The sequence below is a fragment of the Triturus cristatus genome, chromosome 7 (genome assembly GCF_964204655.1).
Source record: "Triturus cristatus chromosome 7, aTriCri1.1, whole genome shotgun sequence".
NCBI lineage: Eukaryota > Metazoa > Chordata > Amphibia > Caudata > Salamandridae > Triturus > Triturus cristatus.
Genome location: NC_140590.1, coordinates 1550121942 through 1550140762, shown reverse-complemented (window position 1 = coordinate 1550140762; position 18821 = coordinate 1550121942). Strand labels below are relative to the sequence as shown.

Here is an 18821-nt window from a genome sequence, read left to right as displayed (position 1 = left end):
GCAGCGTAGGAGGGTCTGCGCAGCAAAGGAACGCGTTACTCATGAAAGACGCGAGCCCGGAGCGTGTTAGTTTTGAAAGGCGCGAGTCCAACAGTGCCGTGTTTATGTGCGTAAGGTGTTCAGACTGCATGGCCGTTGCCAAACTTGTGCCCTGCATCTGCAGAGTGCAGCTCATGCATACATAATCATCCGGGGACCTAGCACGAGACATTATGAATAGTGTTATACAAATGTGAGCTAAACACTTCGGGACCCCTTATGGTATTAGAGATAAAATCATTTCTCCTATCGAGTGACTGGTTCGTTCAGGCTTTGTGCATGGTTTCTCAAGGGTTATTAGGATAAAAGAGCAACACTGTCTCCACAATGCTTCCAGTTTGCTAGTCGCATAACACAATTGAACACCGCCGTTGTCATGTGTAATACTCTGACAAATGGAAACAAACTCATTAGTAAAGGTTTTTTCTACATGATACAATCGGGATTGCCGCTGTGCAATAGCACCTGTAACGTGCGCCATGGTGTTTAACCTGATGAATTAGTCTGCAAACAGAAATTCTCCCTCAGTCGCAGTGCGTGGGACCTGTACCACATATAATAATGAATTCAATGTGGGTGTATAAAAGGTTTCCTCATGGAGGGGCGTTTCAGCTGGCACAAGAGTGCTGTGTATTACATTTCCGGTCCGTGCCAGGTGGAGCCCCTGGTGTCAACAGGCATGCCACACGCGCTCGGCGCTGCTGCCCCCTGTCACTGGCTGTGCTGGAGCGCCGGCATCAGGTCTTTGTGTGGAGCCGCGATGAGCTGGGCCGGCTGCCATTGGTCAAGAGCCGAGCTCAACCTCTTCCTGGTCCGCACCGGTGCATATTCAGGAGGCCTCCCTCTGTGTGAAGGGCCTGCCGCCTCTTCGGGAAGGAGGGCTCCAACCCCATCAGTGCCGAGGCCCGGCCAGGCGATGGCCATGTCTGTCAGCGCCGATGACGAGGAGTACGATTCAGAGCAAGAGCATGTGAGAGGTGGTCGTGCGCCAGGGGCTCTTTGTCGCCGAGCTGTGTGAGAATGCGCTGCCGGCGGGGTGTTGCTAGAAAGCTGCCGGGACGTGTGAGCGAGGGGTCGTAGGGACGCGTGAGGCACCATTGCAGGTCTCCATTACCTGCCCTTGCGGGATACTACTGAGAGAAACGGCTGCCTTCTGACCAGAAGCCCCTCATGGGCAAGGCGGCGTTAAATCAGCAGCTCTGGTAACCATGTGTGCGCCCACGGCGGAGCCTCGCTGCATTATGAGCCCTCGGATTGTGCATCATGCAGGACTCCTTAACCTGAACAATTTAGCTTCATTGAGTGCACCAGGTATGTTCCACTGTGCATTGTTTACAAACAAAGCGGTCAAATGGGATGAAGTGGCGTAGGCTTCAGCACTGGGAAAGAGTGAGATAGAGGAAAATTATGGAGTGAAAGCGAGGAATGCAGCTGCAGCGTTCCGCCAGTGGTACGCACCTGCTCGTGTTGTTCGTAACCGCAAGCCGTAGGCCGGAAGTCCAGAGTGATTCCCAGAGGTCGTTTTCCTAGACCAGAGCATGCGCGCTGCGCTAGGCTCGACCCAATGCCATCATCAAATATTGGTGTTCACACGTGATATCATTGCCTAATATTTCCGATCTACTTCTACTATGTAATCTCTTACCAATTCATTTCTGGACGCTTTTTTTCAGTACAGCAAAAAACGGTTTAATTTTGTTGGAAAATTAAGATTGCATTTGATTTGTAAGTGTATAACATGTAGATTTGTTATGCAATTGCGTGGCATGATGCAGTCACGGTCGGTTAGCTGAGTGGGTTTATGTATATGCTGCTGAAATATGTGTTAGGTGTAGTTCACATGGTGGCAAAATCGTGCTTAGGCAGGTGGGTCAAGCAATTAGGTTGTACGTTGTGGCTTCAGAAATCGTGTTCCAATTCTTGCGTACCCTTCCACAGTCTTTTCAAATATTGAAAAAGATTAAATAAATACTCTAAAACATGCTTGTAACTAATTGTAAAGGGTGGTTCTAGTTTAAAAAACATAGCAAACACCCCTCAGTTACCCTAAAAGGACCATGCCTGCCTGCGTTTTACTACTCATTTCTCCCATTACCATATTGTTCTAAAAGGCTCTCTGCACCGTGTACATGTCATTTTCAGTCCTGTTTTAGATTTGCGGTGCAAGGTTTTATATGATCGAGTCCTGTCCCCTAGCTGACAGCTGGTGTGCTCTGCTGGACATCCGAGCTTACAAGCCGCTCCGTCTCGAGCTTACAAGAAGCTTTAAAACCTGTTCCTTGAAACTGACAGTTCCACGTACTTCAGGCAACTGTGAGGGAGGACATTTGTTATGAGATCCCCACGTATATTTCAAGTACAAAAGAACTTAAGATCTTAAAACATATCACAATCCATCTGAAGATGGTTCTCTTTTGTACAGCTTTGCCTTGCTTAGCAGAAGAAAAGTTGGTTGTCTTGTTGATACTCCCCGTAGAAGCGTAGGACCCTCTTAAAATCAAGGTGGTGAAGCGGTGGTGAAGCCATTCGTCCTCTTTGGGGGGAGGTGGTGGTGGTGGTGGTGAAGCCATTCATCCTCTTTGGGAGGAGGTGGATCATAGAACGCCCGCAATGTGATGGATTGCCCTTTGTGGAATGGCTTGACTACCTCAGGCAGAAATGATACTTTTGTCTAGATGTTCAATTTAACAGGAAAGATGAAAGCGTACGGTGGAACCATTGACAACGCCTAGAGTTCAATTGCCTGGCTGTTATGGCAATGAGGAAAGCTGTTTTGATGGTAAGGAGGTGAAGATAACAACTGTGCATTGTTTTTTGACAGCACATTAACAGATTTGGTAGATGGACATCTGGCTGCGAAGAGGACAGCAATCACTTGGGAGGAAAGTCGAAAGACATCATTTGTCACAACTCAATCTCTACGCATGGATGTTCAGGTGGAAGGTGTGACCCTGCTGTGACAGGAAGTCTACCCGTACCGACAACCGGATCAGAGAACAAATGCTCATGGCCAAAAGTTCCAGGTACCCCACGCTGAATCTGGAGCCATGAGGATGACTTGGCCCTGATCTCTTGTTCTTCTTGAGTACTCTGAGAAGAAGAGGGAGGGGCAGAAAGGCGTACAGGAGTCCCAACTTCAAATGCTGGTGGAAGACGTCTTTGACAGAGCACTTCCTGAGGCACTTCAATATGGAAAGGTTTGGAGACTGGGCGTTCCCTGTGGCAAAAAATGCATCAAGCCAGGGTTCTCCCCAGTGTTGGAAGATTCCCTATGAACCCTCAGTGTTGCTGCCATTTGTGATCCACTAGCAAACGCCTGCTGAGTTTGTCCGCTCTGTCATTTAAAGATCCTGCCAGGTGCTGGGCAGTTGGGGAGATGCCCTGAGCATTCAGCTACTCCCAGAGAAGTGAGTCCTTCAATTACAGAACCCACAACCCCATGCAGCCCAGTTTGTTGCAATACCACATGGCATTTGTGTTGTTCATGAGAATCTGCACTCATTCCCCCTTGACTATTGGGAAGAACACCTTCAGTGCCGCGTGAATTGCTCGCAGCTTAAACAAGTTTATTTGGAGGCACATTTTCACAATAGACCAGAGACCACTGATATCCACAACTCCCAGATGACCTCCCCAACCCAGTAGTGATGCATCCGTCACAACAATTAGCTCCGGTTGGGATGGGGAGAGGGTCTGCCACTGGTTCAAGCAGCTACCACTGGAGAAACTTTTGCAGTGTCCTTCAACACCTGGATGGAGTGGATAGGTTGCCTTGGTGCTGAGCACGCTGACTTCATATCCCACTGCAGAGCTCACATGTGCCACCTAGCATGGTCCACAAGGAAGATTCGAGTCCCAGAGGAAAAGAAGCCTCAGAGCCACTCTCACTCAGTTACTCTATTGCTGCAGAGATGCTCCGCTGGAAACCCCTATGAAAGCTTTGAAATGGGTGCTGTTGTTGGGTGAACTGCCCAGCTGTGAAGCCAAGCCCAAGAAGCAGGCAGTGGCCTTCCTCTCCTTAAACCTCTCCCGGGCAGGCCCTGCCATCGCTCCAAACAGGCTAGAGCAGTTAAAGCCAATGTCCATAAGAGACTGTTGGACATCAGCAGAAAAGCTTGTAGATTGAATCCAGGCGCAACACTCAAGCACCATGCTGATTCAGACTGTCCTTACCAGACAGCTGGTAATGTCCAGACCAGAATTATTGGAATATGTTACTGCATCTCGTCCATCCAAGATCTGCCTTTACAAGATTTGACTGACAGTCAGATTGTTGGCAAGACATCCACCCCTTTGTCCCATAATGTGTGCAAATATCTGATGTGAGGCATGTAATATTCACTGACCTGATAGCAAGGCTGGTCGAGAACATCATACGCTTTACAAATGTGTCCATCTATTTTGATTCTCTATCAGGTTGGGTAGTAGGGAAGGCATTGGGTTTCAAGCGGCTTTAAGATAACCAGAATACAAGACTCTCTGGGGTGGTATGTTGTAGGGCTCGAAAAATCCACTCGCCTCGCATTGTCCAAGATTCAGGAAAACTTCAGGGAAGACAAACTGACTTTTGACCTCAGTCTCTGAAAGCAGAGCATATGTGACAAGATGAGATTTAAAGGCATCTTTATTGCTCACAAAGTGAAAGAGCAATACAAATGGCATTACATCTTGTTTTCTTGTCACATTTGCTGGCTTTCAAAGACAGAGGTCAAAAGTGAGCTTATCTTAGTACATTCATTTTTCTTTCTGCGACTTAAGTGAGAGGATTCTCTAAAGTGAACTGTGTGACAATTGAACTGTGCAAAGCATTTTAAATGAAAGGCTGTATGAGGTCAGGCTTTTTCTAACAACACTGATATAGCTAAGTGAACTGTTCAAACATTTAAAATATATTTCACTAGTTATGAAGATCAATTTTTGCAATTCTGTGGTGAATTTTTTTTTTTTTAATAGAAGCAAAACAAATTAGAACACTTTACTTGGTGATGATATTTTTGCAGAAACCCAATTGCCAAAATTGTTTATGCACTATTATCAGTAAAACTACATGTTAGTGGGAACGTTTTGTGGCCATTTCAATAGAAAATATGCCATCTGTAAATGACAATGCACTTCAACATCATGCTTTGGTAATATATTTATGAAAAGTGAGTTTTTAAACATGAACTGGGAATTATTACTGCTCCTGCCCAGATGACAATGCTAATAGTGAACTAAAAGGCAAGCCAGGACTATTGTGTACCCTATATATGGGCTTGATTCTTGTTATACATAGAGCAAACATTTAGTCTAGTAAATAAAAAGTGTTTTTGTATAGCAGAAATAGTGAACTTGTATATATTTGAAGGTGCCTTCTTATTTAATAATAAAGAAAATGGCGGCTACATAGACAAAATATTTGCCTAGGATCACACAATTTGAGACCAGTTCATGGGTCTAGTACATTACAGTTAGGTCGAGTAGATCATTAAAGTTACTAGACCTGAAGGTCTAGTAACATTTAAATAATTTTTCGAGCCCTCAATAGGAAGTGTGGATCTCAAGGAGCAGGCCTGTGCTGTCTCACTACCTGTCTATTGACTACACAGCAAGATCCTGACTTTGACAGGTGCTCATCAGAATGTGAGTTAGAGACTTGTTAAAGATGAGCAGAGTTCCTGAGTGGATTGTGCAGGGTTGAAAACCTCTGTCAGGAGAGTAGTGTTGATTTCTTGTGCTGGCAGAACGAGGTCAATTCTCTCAGCCTCTCTACAGATAACTGTTGCGAAGGAGGCAGATTCTTCAGTAGCCATGGATTGTGTAGAGAGGCCAATATCTGGGGGAGGCACCCAGACATTTGGCATCCTGGAGATAATCAAAAACATTACCCTTATCATATAGTTGATCATCAGTATTTTCAAAAGTGCCTTATCCATAATGGGGTGTATAAACTTGCAGAGGTGTGCCCAAGTAACCCCACAATACCTGGGCAGCAAACATTCAAAACACAAAAGTGGTATCCTTCTGGGATGAATCACAATATTGGCTTTTCCCACAGTGAAATGATTCAATTTAATACTGGGTACTTAGAATCAATCATATCAAACTGTTCATTTGAATATTTGTATATGGTTGCCTATGTAGGGACTCTGATGGAGCAAGGATTCAAAGAAAAGAAACTTGCTCGAATCAACCCCTCGTTAACAAGTAAATAATAGAAACTTGAAAGAAAATTTAATATACACATGACATTCATACACGGGAAAAAGGCTTTCTGCTTGCTTAAATAACAAAGAATAATTTGCTACGTAACTGAAATCCCACTTGAAACCGAAAATTGCTTTGCGCATGTGTGAACCTGTCCTGTGTAAATAACCACATGATTAACCCATGTGAGAGGAAAACTAACACATGCGCAAAGAGTTGCTATCTATAGGTCATGAAGTAACGCATGCTTGGCATATGCTTGCCTGGACTTCAAGGAGCTGCTGTAGATAACGCTTTCGCTTAACAAAGAAGAAAGTAACATGGGATAGAGTAGACGTGGGTGGTAAACAATGATAATAACATATTTGAGAAATTAACCTCTGTTTATGATTCTTTTATCAATAGTGTGCATTTGGGCCGGATATGCTAAGCCGAAAGAAAAGATAGCGGGTGAAACGTAACGCAAGTTGAGTCTGCGCATTAGAGTCCTGGGAATGACCTGCTGACCGGGACATTGATCGGCTGCCAAGACCCAAGGACGTGTGCTTGGGAAAAGTTCCTCAACTGAAGAAATTATATAAAATTTGTATCCATCTATCTCATGAATGCATGTGAAAGGAAGTGTTCTGAAAAACTGAATAAATTATGTGGGAAGGGTTTACTAAACAAAGAATTAGTAAAGAAATTTGAGATGACGGCATTAGGTGATGACAACTCCCATACCCCAGCCCAATCACAGTTCTTGATTCGCAGAAGATGGAACATGCAAAATTAAAGGGTATAACTTCAGTGACCGGAGATTAAGTTTAGGTTGGGGTTGCTGAAAGATGCTGCTGCTAGGAAGTGACTGATGCTGAATGAGGAGTGGGCGAGAGCTGCTGCTGGGAAGAACAGACAGAAGATTCAATACTTAAGACAGCCTGACTAGATTGAAGATTTGCGGAAGAATATCGAGGAGGGTGAGTGTGAGAGAGGGATATGCTCCGGTGCGATGGGTTCTAGAGAAGTGTAGTAAGTATAAACCTATCCTGCACCTGTCCTACAGTCTTTGTCTCCTGACTTTATCAGGTGACCTCCACTAACCCTTCTGGCCAGCGGTTGGTTTTCCCATTTCACCATTAGGTAATAGAATTTTGTCTTGAATTTAAATATCTCTTTGCAAAATATGAGTTACTATGTCCTTTTGTCCCTTCATCTATCACTCTTAATGCGTTGAGATTATTGGATGCATTTGTGTATGTTGTTTGCTAAATGAATTTTCTCTCCCATGTAAGTTGACGGAGTTTGCACTGTGAATCTGTATAAATGACCAATCATTTTGATTGAATTATTAGATAAAACTTACTAAATCCTACTTGGAGTCTGATCATTTTATTGAAAAGGTATATGATAGATTAATGAATTTGTTAATATCACCATCAACTACTCGACTAATGGTCCATTGACCAAAGGAAGAGTGTTGATCTGTGAAGATTAGTTAGGCATTGACTAATTCAGATCAAAGAGAAATAAAACATGACCCCCAGAGAAATCTGAATGTGTATATGGGCCCATTGTGAGTGATGCATTGATTTAGTGAAAGTTTATCCTGGCCTTTCGCTGGATCAGTTTTTCTGGTAGCAAAATGATGGTTATTGATTAATTTGGTGATTGACTATTCTGACTAATTGATTATATGTTTAACATAAAGAGTTAGTGTTGCGTTTTATGTAGTCTGGAAGCACAGGTACAGAGATACCTGGGAATCCTGGGAACGGAATTTAGAAGAGTGTGGTAAATGGAAATCACACTGCAGAAGGTTACTCGTCTGTTGTCGTAATACTGAGAAGCTACGGAGGGCTGGCAGTATTACATTAAGGGCTATATCGTATAAAAGTAGAGTGTGATTGACAGCAGAGGGCCCACCCGTGAAACTTTGGCCTTACCCAAAGTAGGAGTATCCCTAGAGGAGTAACACTTCCTCCCCGAGCTTAAGAGAAGAGTAAACAGTGGTTTTTACTCGCAGTGACAGGAAGGAATTTTCTGTTTGTAGCGCGTGGAGAAACAATCTTTGGTTTAGTGGAGCAGAAAGAGTAGTGCTGTTTTAACATTGTTACTAACACGAATTTTATAACGAAAAGACGAAAGCAGACATTGCTGAATTACCTTGTGAAGGGAGGGTCAGTAGCCGAAGCTATACTGACGTTACAGAGAGCCGCACTGGTAATGGTGGAAGCAGCGGGCGTGAGAAAACTGCAGATTGTAAAGGAAGGGTCAGTAGAAGGAGTAAAACTGACGTCACAAGAGCCGCGCTGGCATTGGTCAGACGAGTGGGGGTGTTGCAAGCTCTGATTGGTAAATAGACCGGTAGCGTGCTGGTATTGGGCGAAGAAGAAAATACGTAGTAAGTTTTGATTGGTTTGTTGGTGTGAGTTGCGCAGGCATTGGACGAGTGTTGAATAATAAGTTAGTAAAAATACAGAAGAGTTTTGTAATAATCGAGAGAGTTAAATAAGAGAAAAAGAAGAATAAAGTTAATTAATAAATCAAAAATGTCTTCATGAAAGACAAGCGCATAATAACTAGGGAGGGAATCCTTATGCCACCTCCTAATACACCGGCTTCCTATAGGATGATGGAGAGTGGATGTCATACATGTGTATGGCTGGAAAACTGGGTGGAGTATACAAAAGATGATGGTGTATTAGCTTTTCCAGAATATGGTACTTTTTATTTTTTAACAATAGATTATTACGTTTTTTCCGTACCAATATGGCGAAGCCCCACATGTATAAGACATACAAAATGCAAGAGGTACAGTACGTATGTAATAGCCATATGGCCTGCAAAATAACCCCAAAAAATACAAGCATCACCAAACACCTTTGTGCATTATTACACATACAATACACATCATTGTCCAGTCACAGGAACCCAGAAAACACACACTACACAGGGGAGTTGCGAACCACCAATCGTTCAACGGGGTCATGGGAGGAAGATTGTGACAATGTGGTGAGATCTATACCTCTGTATGTGGCCCAACGGGCCCAAATCTTCCAGTGCTTCTGTGGGCACCCCCTCGCCTGACACACCACCAGTTCAGCCATCATACATCTGTCCAAGGCCTTCTTCCAATTGGACACGTTGGGCGGTGAGGGGTCTTTCCAGTGCTGCGCTATGTCACGTTTGGCTACGGTAAGGTCAAGAAATAACAGGTGTTTGTAGTGGTTCCCGCCCATCTCGCCCATGCCATGTAAGAGTACCCGTCTAGGATCCAGCGAGACAGTCCACGCCAGGACCCGACCTAGAAAGGACACCACACTGGTCCAGAACGGCTGTCTCACCCCACAGCTCCACACTGTATGCAAGAAGGAGCCATCCTCTGAGCTACAGCAGAGGCACATAGGGGACTGAATCACACCAATTTTCCACATCCAATAGAGAGTGTAATACACCCGGTGGAGGTACTTTAACTGAATGAGCCTATATCTTGCAGACACCACCGATTAACGAGGACTAGCCAAGGCTTCGGCCCAGTCGTCATCTGTGAGGGCCGGTAGATCAGCCTCCCATGCTGTTCTCGTATTAAGGATAGTCATCCTAGTGTGAGTTTTGAGTGTATGATATATTTGCCTAATTTTGTGGTTCCCAATGTCCACCATCAGTGGGCGCCCCTCTAGCGGATGGAATTCACGCAGAGCCTCCAGACGACGTAGCTGGGTAGCAAGGGCATGCCGCAGTTGCGGATAGAGATGAAACTGATTTATGAAGGTCAAAACCAGACTGCAACCCCTGAAATGATTTAAAGGTGGTGCCCCTCATGACATCCCCAAGCGTGGAGATCCCGATGAGGTCCCATTTGCGGAAACCGCGGAGCGCTGCGACAGGCCGGAGAAAGGTGCCATGCCATAGGGGAGTGGAGCAGGTAAGTCTACCCCACGAGCCCATGGATCGAACCGTCCACCGCCAGATTCATATGACCGTCTGGCATGCCGGTTGCAGGGTGTCCAGGGACCTATTACTATACAGGAGATGTAGAAAGGGGGCACGGGACAAAGTTATCCGTTTGACTGCGTAGGCTGGGTCGGACTGTGACCCATACCACCACTCGCTGATCACCAAGAGGTGTGAGGCGGAATATGCCTGGACATCTGCCGCAGTAGGTAGATTGCCCCCGCAGTAGGTAGATTGCGTACACGTGGATAGGGCCACACGAATCACTCCTCCCTGCCAGAGAAATCTGTTCAAAAGAGCGTTAATCTGTGTGAACCATGACGGAGGGATGGCGTACGGAAAGTTTTGAAGCCAGTATAGAAGGAGCGGTAGGGACACCATCTTAGAAATAACAGACCTAACAGAGACAAAAGGGAGCTGGGACCAGACCGTCGTCTCATTACGGATAGCGGAGAGCAACGGGACAATATTATGCGTCCAAGAGACTATAGGACACAGCTAGATGAATACCCCCAAATATTTGAAGCCAGTATCGGCGATGAGCAGTTCCTTGGCCCAAGCCTGGTTCCGCTGGTCCCCACAGATGGGAAAAAGAGTGGATTTGAATGGGTTGGTACACAGCCCAGTGGTTTTGCCTTAAACCCTAAGAATTTGAAGGATGTGTGGCCCCAATAACCATGGATCCGTCATTAAAAAAAAAAGGGCGTCATTCGCATACAGTGAGATTCTATCGGATTGCTCATGTGTCCAGTCCATCCACCGAATCGCCGGGTCCTGACGCACCCATGCCGCCAGTGGCTCTATCGCAAGGGCGAACAGAGAGGGGACAGAGGGCAGCCCTACCTCGTGCCCCGGCGGATGGGAAAGGGAGCAGAGCATTGTCCTGCGGTACGAACCGATGAGGTGAGGTCCGTATACAGCAGCCTCTTATAGGCTATAAACCAAGGGCCCAGATTCACAGCCTCCAATAGTTTGAAGAGGTAAGTCCAACTCAGGGAGTCGAACGCCATATCAATATCTGCGAGTAGAACGCTGCGGCATAAAGCCTGCCTGGTCAAGGTGTATGAGGTCGTGGATGCAAGATCTAAGGCGGTCCGCCAAGACCTTACCTAGGAGCTTAGGCTCAAAGTTCAGCAGTGAGATAGGCCGACAGGAGGCTTGGTCTTCTGGGGGGGGCGACCGGGCTTTAAGAATACCACAATCTTGGCGTGACACCAATACGGTGGTAAAATACACGGCTCTAAGGTTCCGTGAAGAGACTGTAGTAAGTGGGTCGCAGAGTCGCCATGTGGGGATGCAAGAAGTCGCTCGGGAAGCCATTTGGGCCAGGGGTTTTACCCGGGTGGATGCTTACCAGCGCCGCCTGCAAGTCATCGACCGAAATGGGGAAATATCTGAGAGAAATTAATCTATTAGAGGTGCCGCAATCACCTCCCACTCCTGATACAGGTTAGAATAGGTGAGGTGAGCACCTGGACCACCGCCGAGGGGGAGGTACATAGGGAGCCATCCGAAGCACGCAACATTGGAACCTGTACCGGGGCGGATCTAGCCTGGCCCAGCCGATGCAGCATTTGGCTGGACTTACCGCCCCATTGATATATCCTGTGCTGGGTTGCCAGCCACGCCTCTTTGGCCTCATCTGTGAGGAGCTGGTGGATTAGTTGCTGAACATGGAGCAGGTTACGACGGGAGCTGGAGTACAACACTCCTAAAATTTGTGACTCCAGCAGGCTTTGGCGTTTCTCCAGTTCCTGCACTAGTGCCAGGCGCTTACGTTTTTCCCCTGTGTGGAAGCGAATGTCAGTCCCTCAAATCATTGGCTTGAGAGCCTCCCATAACGTTACCGACAAAGCAGAGGTAGACACTTTAAACCGGAGATATTCCACAATAGCAAGAGGAAGAGTCCCCTGATACGTAGCATCCCGGAGGAGCCATGGGGACATGCGCCACCTACACGAGGTCCGGGGTGGGGGGATGGGGGTCGGCAAGCACAGCTTAATTTGAACGGGCAAGTGATCTGAGTCCTCTGGCCAAGATCGTGACCTGTGCCAATCGAGGTGAGTAGCTGCGTGGAAGGAATATGTAATCGAGTCGCGAAAGAGTGTGATGGACGGCAGACGCATACGAAAATACCGCCTCGTTAGTGTGAAGCGCTCGCCATGAACCAGTCCATTCCAATGTGTGCGCGGGAGTATGTTGCTTGGATGCAGGGGGGAGCTGTCCGGCTGCACCACCCGCCACCTGTCCTGGGGGCCCATGGTATAGTTCCAGTCACCCCCTAAAATCGTCAAGCTGTCCAGAAGGTCGCCCCACAGTTATGTAACTTTGTCCGCAAAAGTTTGGCCCAACGGAGGGGGGGGGGGGGGCATAGACACTCCCAATCGTAATCCCTTCCCCAGCAAGCATGCCCGAGACAATGGTAAAGAGCCCTCCAGGTTCTAGCCAGTGTTGAGAGATGTGAAGCGGCACAAGTCTGTGAATAAGGACCGCCGTGTCACGAGCGCCCCATGAAATCCGGAATGGTAGGTAGTACCAAAGCCAAACTTGTTCAGGCAAGGTGCTTTATTGCCCAGGAGATGCGTCTTCTGCAACAGAAGGATGTCGGCCCCATAGCGTTTCGCCAATCAAAGCACCGCCCCCTGCTTTATCTTATTCAGTAACCCACATACATTCCAAGAGATTATGTTTAGCTCTCCCATAGGATTGTCACCCGAGGGTTGAGTCATCCCCAGTCATTGCTGTCCTTAACGGTCAGTGTGATGTCCCTGGGAATATGGTACATTTAATGTAAGAGTTCTTCTGAATTTGCGAAACAGTATGAATTCATTGGAACCAAAAACTAGGTTAACACAATATGAGGCTTTGGAGGAATGGGAAGTTGAGGCATTTGAGTGCGAGAAATATTGAGGAGGTATGAAAATCAATAGAGGATTTTTACCCAGATACCCATTTGACACTCTAGGAGATCAGATGAAAACATGGAGCAGGGCTGTAGTAACAGAGGGTTTATATCCACTATTGATGGCTAATGATCAAGAAGGGAGTAATTGTAAGGAGAAAACGAAACCTATGAGCACGACAGGTTGTAATGAATCCGATGATGAATTATTGGAGGACATTTTGATAAAAAGACCTCCGCCTTATCAGGAAAGTGCTGGAGATATCACTCCTGGTGCCCCCATGATAGGAACTCCATTAGTTTTACAAGTTCTATATGATCCAACAGTAATTCAAGCATCGCAGGAAAAAGAAAGGGATGCATTGGACAAAACTAAAGAAGAGATAATTCAGAAGATAAATCAGTTAGGCTTAAATGCGGAAGCACTGACAGTACCAGTAACGATTATTCCTGTGATTCCATTGTATGGGGACAAACGAGGTACACCAAAATCCCTAACTGTGGCACCTTATCAGAATAGATAGGAAGGAGAGGATTGTGATAGACAATCAAGTTAGTGAGTGTGAGTCAAATGTTTCATTCATGGATCTTCCAAATATTGAGGCTGTGACGGGAATCCCAAAAATAATTTCACCCACGATTATGAGAAGAAAAGTACCAATTGTCACTCCAGTGGCAGGGAGTTCCACTGGATTTTCTCCTGAAGATCTAGAGGAATGGGCAAAAGGACTAGAAAAGAAGAAACCCAAAACTATAGATGTAAGTTAAGGGTGGACTTAGAAGAAATGATCATTGGTACAATAGGTCTTGATAAACTAGGTTCATATGAAGATGAAGAGTTGTTGTTTCTATGCAATAGTATAACCTGGAGGGCAAAGAATTTACTTGAGAAAATAGCGGAAGTAGCTTTAGAATTTGGAATAGATATAGAAAAATCAAAAGTACTGCAGAAACACTATAGAGCAAAATTTACTGAAAAGGATTTAGAAAGCTTGAATGCGTCAGGAAGGAGACTGCAAATAAAGGAATTGATACACCTTTTGAAAAAATGGGGATATGTAGATCGTTGGAGAAATAGATGGACCAAGAAAAGAGAGGAGGGTGGTGTAAGTTGCCCTTGTCTCCACTTGGTCGCGCAGCACTGTTTAAAATGATGTCCCTCCCCAGATTTCTTTACGCACTCCAGAACTCCTTCGATATCATTCCGGCGGCCTACTTTAGGGAAGTGGAGAGTTTGCAGAGGAGACTGGTTTGGGACGGTCGGGCGCGTATCGCTTTGGCAAAGCTGACTCTTCCCTGGTATGACGGGGGCATCGCGCTTCCTGACATTAGAAGGTACTATTGGGCCTCCCAGCTGTCTGCCATTAACCATGCTACGTACGCTCCTGGTTCGAACCCGGCATATGAGATGGATAAATTCCTGCTTCCCGGCGGTAACTATAACAGAGCGCTTTACTCTCGATCTGCCGGGAGGACCCTCACGGGCCCTACTAGGATTGCGGTACGTGTGTGGAAGGCGGCGAATGTAGCTGTGGGCTGGAGTGAGCGTTTAACGTGTGCTACTCCTTTGTTCGCCTCAGAGCGCTTGGGAAGCCTCTGGACAACGAAAGGCTTTGAGCACTGGGATACGATCGGCATTAGCAGAGTGGGGGACCTATGGGTTAAAGGCGCGGTTAAATCCTTCGCGGCGCTTCAGAGCGAGTACGAGCTTAATGAAAGGGAGTTCTTCCGCTATGCCCAGGTTCGGCACGCCCTACTCTCTGTCTTTGGGGAGGGGACCACGGTCCCGGTTGCTTCGCCTCTCGAGGACCGTATACTCGACGGACACGTGCCCGACAGTACTCTCTCTCTGATTTATAAAAAACGAATAAATAATCGGGCTGATCTCTTGGTGCGTCTTCGGGAGGCGTGGACGGGGGATGGGGTTGAGTTGGATGACGAGGACTGGCAGTCTGCGCTGTCATCCCTTAAGGAGGTTGCCATCCCGGCCCGTCTCCGTCTGGTCCAGCTTAAGATTCTCCATCGTGTCTATGTGACGGGTCCCCGTTTGGTCTCGATGGGATTTTCCGACGACGGGCTCTGTAAGCGTGGCTGCGGGCTCAGTGCCACCTTTCTCCACATCCTCTGGGAGTGCCGCGAGGTGGCGGAATATTGGCGCCAGGTGCATGATGTTATGAAACGAGTCACTGGGGTCGCTCTGCTGCCGGAGGTGCGCCGATGTGTTCTGAATGTGTGGGAGCCCAATGACTATAATGCGGCCCAGGCTCGGTGGGCGGCCCTTGGGAACATGATTGCAAAGAGATATTGCGCAGCTTTGGGGTTCCCAACGGCCTCCCACCGTGTCCGTATGGAAGGAGAACATGGACTGGTGCATGTTCAGGGAGAAGACGGTGTATGTGGCTCGTGGTAAACCGGGGGCATGGGGTAGAATCTGGGGTCAGTGGAATGTGTATCGAGGGACTATCTGTTCTCCCCCCCTGGTGGATGCGTCTGAGGTTGCCTTGTCCCCCTGATCCTTGAGGGTTCCTTGCTTAATTTGTTCATCTGTGTATAGGTTTGGTTTTCCCGTGGCCCCCCCCTCCCTCTCAGACCCCCTTTTTATTGACCACCCTATGGTGGTCGGGTGTGGAGTTCCTCTGCTGTGGTTAGACGCCCTTTCAATGTTTCTCGCCTTGCTTTTTGGGTTTTTATTGAATTTTTTTATTTTTTTTTAAAAAGGGTGTATCCGGACGTCCCTTATGTGCAGTCTGATCTCCTGTAATTTAGCGGAGCCCCTGTGGGCCAGTCATTGTTTTTTGAACTGCTTGAACATCTCTGAATACTAGCGGCCGGCCCAGGAGGTTGTAGGCCCGTGCTTGTACCCTTTTTCTCTGCACAATAAAGCTTTTTTACCCACAAAAAAAAAAAGAAAAGAGGAGGCGATTGCTAAAGAGTTGTCTACATTTCTGATGAGAGAAGTGGAACAGATTGAAAAGATGTGTCTAATGACGGAAGTTCCAGGTGGTGGATATGTGCATGTTCCGTGGAGTAGACAGGATATTTTGTCTTTTACAAATGACTTAGAGGTTAAGAGAGAAACCCGTTGAATGGTACAAGCAGGCGGCGAGATGTGTCAAGGTACCAAAGGTTTTATTCAAAGACTTGGATGGTCTGTTTGATATAGTGGTACCGACAGAATGTAAGATTACAGTTGATTGGCCCACCAAAGAATATCCTAGAGATGCGAGAACAGGAGCACCTTCAGAGGAAGTAATAAACAAATATAATCAGGTGATTACTTTTTTTAAAAGGGAAAATTCCCTCTGAAGAAACTGATTGGGTTAAAATAGACAGAACAACTCAGGAACCTAAGAAGTCAGTGCATGCATATTATGAGAGATTACTACAGGTGTTTAAACAGTATAGCGGATTTGAGAACATTGGTGATAAAGATATGGGACACTTTGTATATAGATTTGTCTATGGACTAAGATCCGAAATTAGTCAGATGATTCAGCAACACATATGCTTTGTTGGCAAACCAAACCGATCAATGACATTCTGAAGTATGCAAAATACTGCAGTGATGACATTTATGCAAAGCATAAAAAGTTAGGAGGGGAAAACGATGTTGGCACAAGTGAAGATAGCAGAACACCAAGAAGCAAATTCAAATTCCCAAGTTAATAATCAGATGAATGGACAGAATGAGAGTGGTCAAGTTTTGAATGAAAGCAAAGGAAACGGAAGAATGCGTAGAGAAGAAGCGAGAAAGAAATATCCTTGTCATGGGTGTGGAAAGATTGGACATTGGAAGATTGAGTGTAGAAACCTCCAACAGAATAATGGGGAAAACCACATTTTAAATCCACAGATGCAGAATGGGGAGGTTTTGAACCAACAGTAACAGCAGCAGATAGTTACTCCTCACTTACAGGTGCCTCAACACCTTTGTCCAACAATGTGAATGCTCAGGTGCGGAGATACAGTGTGAACACCGGATTACGAGGAGAAAGTGGTAAGAATATACAGACCGTTCAACAGTATTGGATGCAGATTAATCGGGAATGTTGCAATGACGGTGCATGAGGGGGGAGGAGTGCGTACTTGGCGCATCCTAGGTGGTAGATCAGTCAGGTCCATTTATTGATGAGAAGGTAGAGGGAAATTATATCACTTTCCTAGTCGACACTAGTGCTACCCATTCTACTGTGAGAACAGCAGAAAACCCAAACCTACACCTCTCTGGAGAAACTATCCAAGTTATAGGAGTTTCAAATATGCAGATTAGGACCCCAAACCAAAAAAACACAATAGAAGTGAATATTGGAAATTTTAGAGTCCTGCATCGATTCATGGTATGCGATTCAAGTCCGGTAAACCTATTAGGTAGGGACTTCTTGTGCAAGATGAATTGCACCATCTTTTGTACGCCCGATGGTGTAGCTTTTCAAACAGCGGATGAAGACGTAGTTTTCAAGATGAGGCTAGTTAAACAAGGAACTAAGGTGGATGAGATATTTTCACTTCTTACTGAAAGATTTGCCTGAAGGATATAAGACATACAGTGAGGTCAGATGTGTGGGATTTTACAGTAAAAGAAGTTGGTCTAATGGCAGAGGTAGATCCTGTCAAAGTAATAGTAAAAGAAGGTACACTATACCCAAACATTCCATAATATAAAATGAGCCCTGAAGTAAAAGCAGGAGTTGCCCAGATAATTGATCAAATGATTGAACCAGGAATTTTGACAGAAATATTAGGCAGTCCTTGCAAGTTAGCCAATTATGAGACTCAAGAAGCCTAGTGGAAAAAGTAGAATAGTACAAGACTTGAGGAAGATCAATAAAATAGTAGTACCGTGTTGTCCTGTAGTACCAAACCCAGCAGTGATTCTTTATCAAATACCATGGGATGCTAATTGGTATACTGTGATTGATTTGTGCCACACATTGTTTTAAATTCCATTACACCCGGATAGCCAATATCTTTTTGCTTTCCGGTTTGAAGATCCTGTTTTTTGCATGGTTCCAAGTTCCTCAAGGGTACACTGAAAGTCTGTCAATATTCAATCAGATTTTACAGAAGTGGTTAGAGACATTGGTATTGAAAGGAAATTCAGTTGAGGTTCAGTACATTGATGACCTATAGGTGGCATCAAAGACAAAAGAAGCTTGTGTCACTGACACAATAGCTTTACTGAACCATTTGTCCGAAGGAGGACACAAGGTGTCCCCGGACAAATTACAATTTTGTAAACAAGAGGTTCAATATCTTGGACATAAGATAGAGAAAGGAGCCAGGAAAGTGACACCAGAAAGAATAAAAGTGATTCGACAAATGAGGATGCCGAAGAAGGAAGTGCGAATGTTTTTGGAAGTGGCTGGATATTGTCGTCAATGGATAAGTGGATTTTCGCTGTTGGCGAAACCTTTAATAAGGTTGACACGAATGGAAATGACAGACCTGATTGAGTGGGATTATGAAAGTGAAGAAGCACTCATAAAACTGTTGTGAAAGATAAGGGTGTGCACTTTTGGTGCTAACTCAGACATGGATTGACTCGACGTCCCGTAGCATACTGCTCTACTGCCCTTGACCCAGTGGCTGCAGCAATGCCTAGCTGATTAAAAGCAGTAGCTGCTGCTTGTGTGAGTCTGGAACAGAGTGAATCGATTGTAATGGGACATCCCGTCAAAGTATATGTGCCACATTCAGTTGAGATCCTTTTAACAAGGACTCATAACTCCACATTTGACCCCTAGTCGGCTGTCTAAGT

General features: G+C 45.8%; 1 protein-coding gene across 3 annotated transcripts in view; it reads right to left on the bottom strand.

Annotated features, from left to right (window-relative positions):
• LOC146812352 (embryonic polyadenylate-binding protein-like) overlaps window positions 1–18821 on the bottom strand; it is an 818377-nt gene that overhangs the window by 480438 nt on the left and 319118 nt on the right. The window lies entirely within an intron of this gene.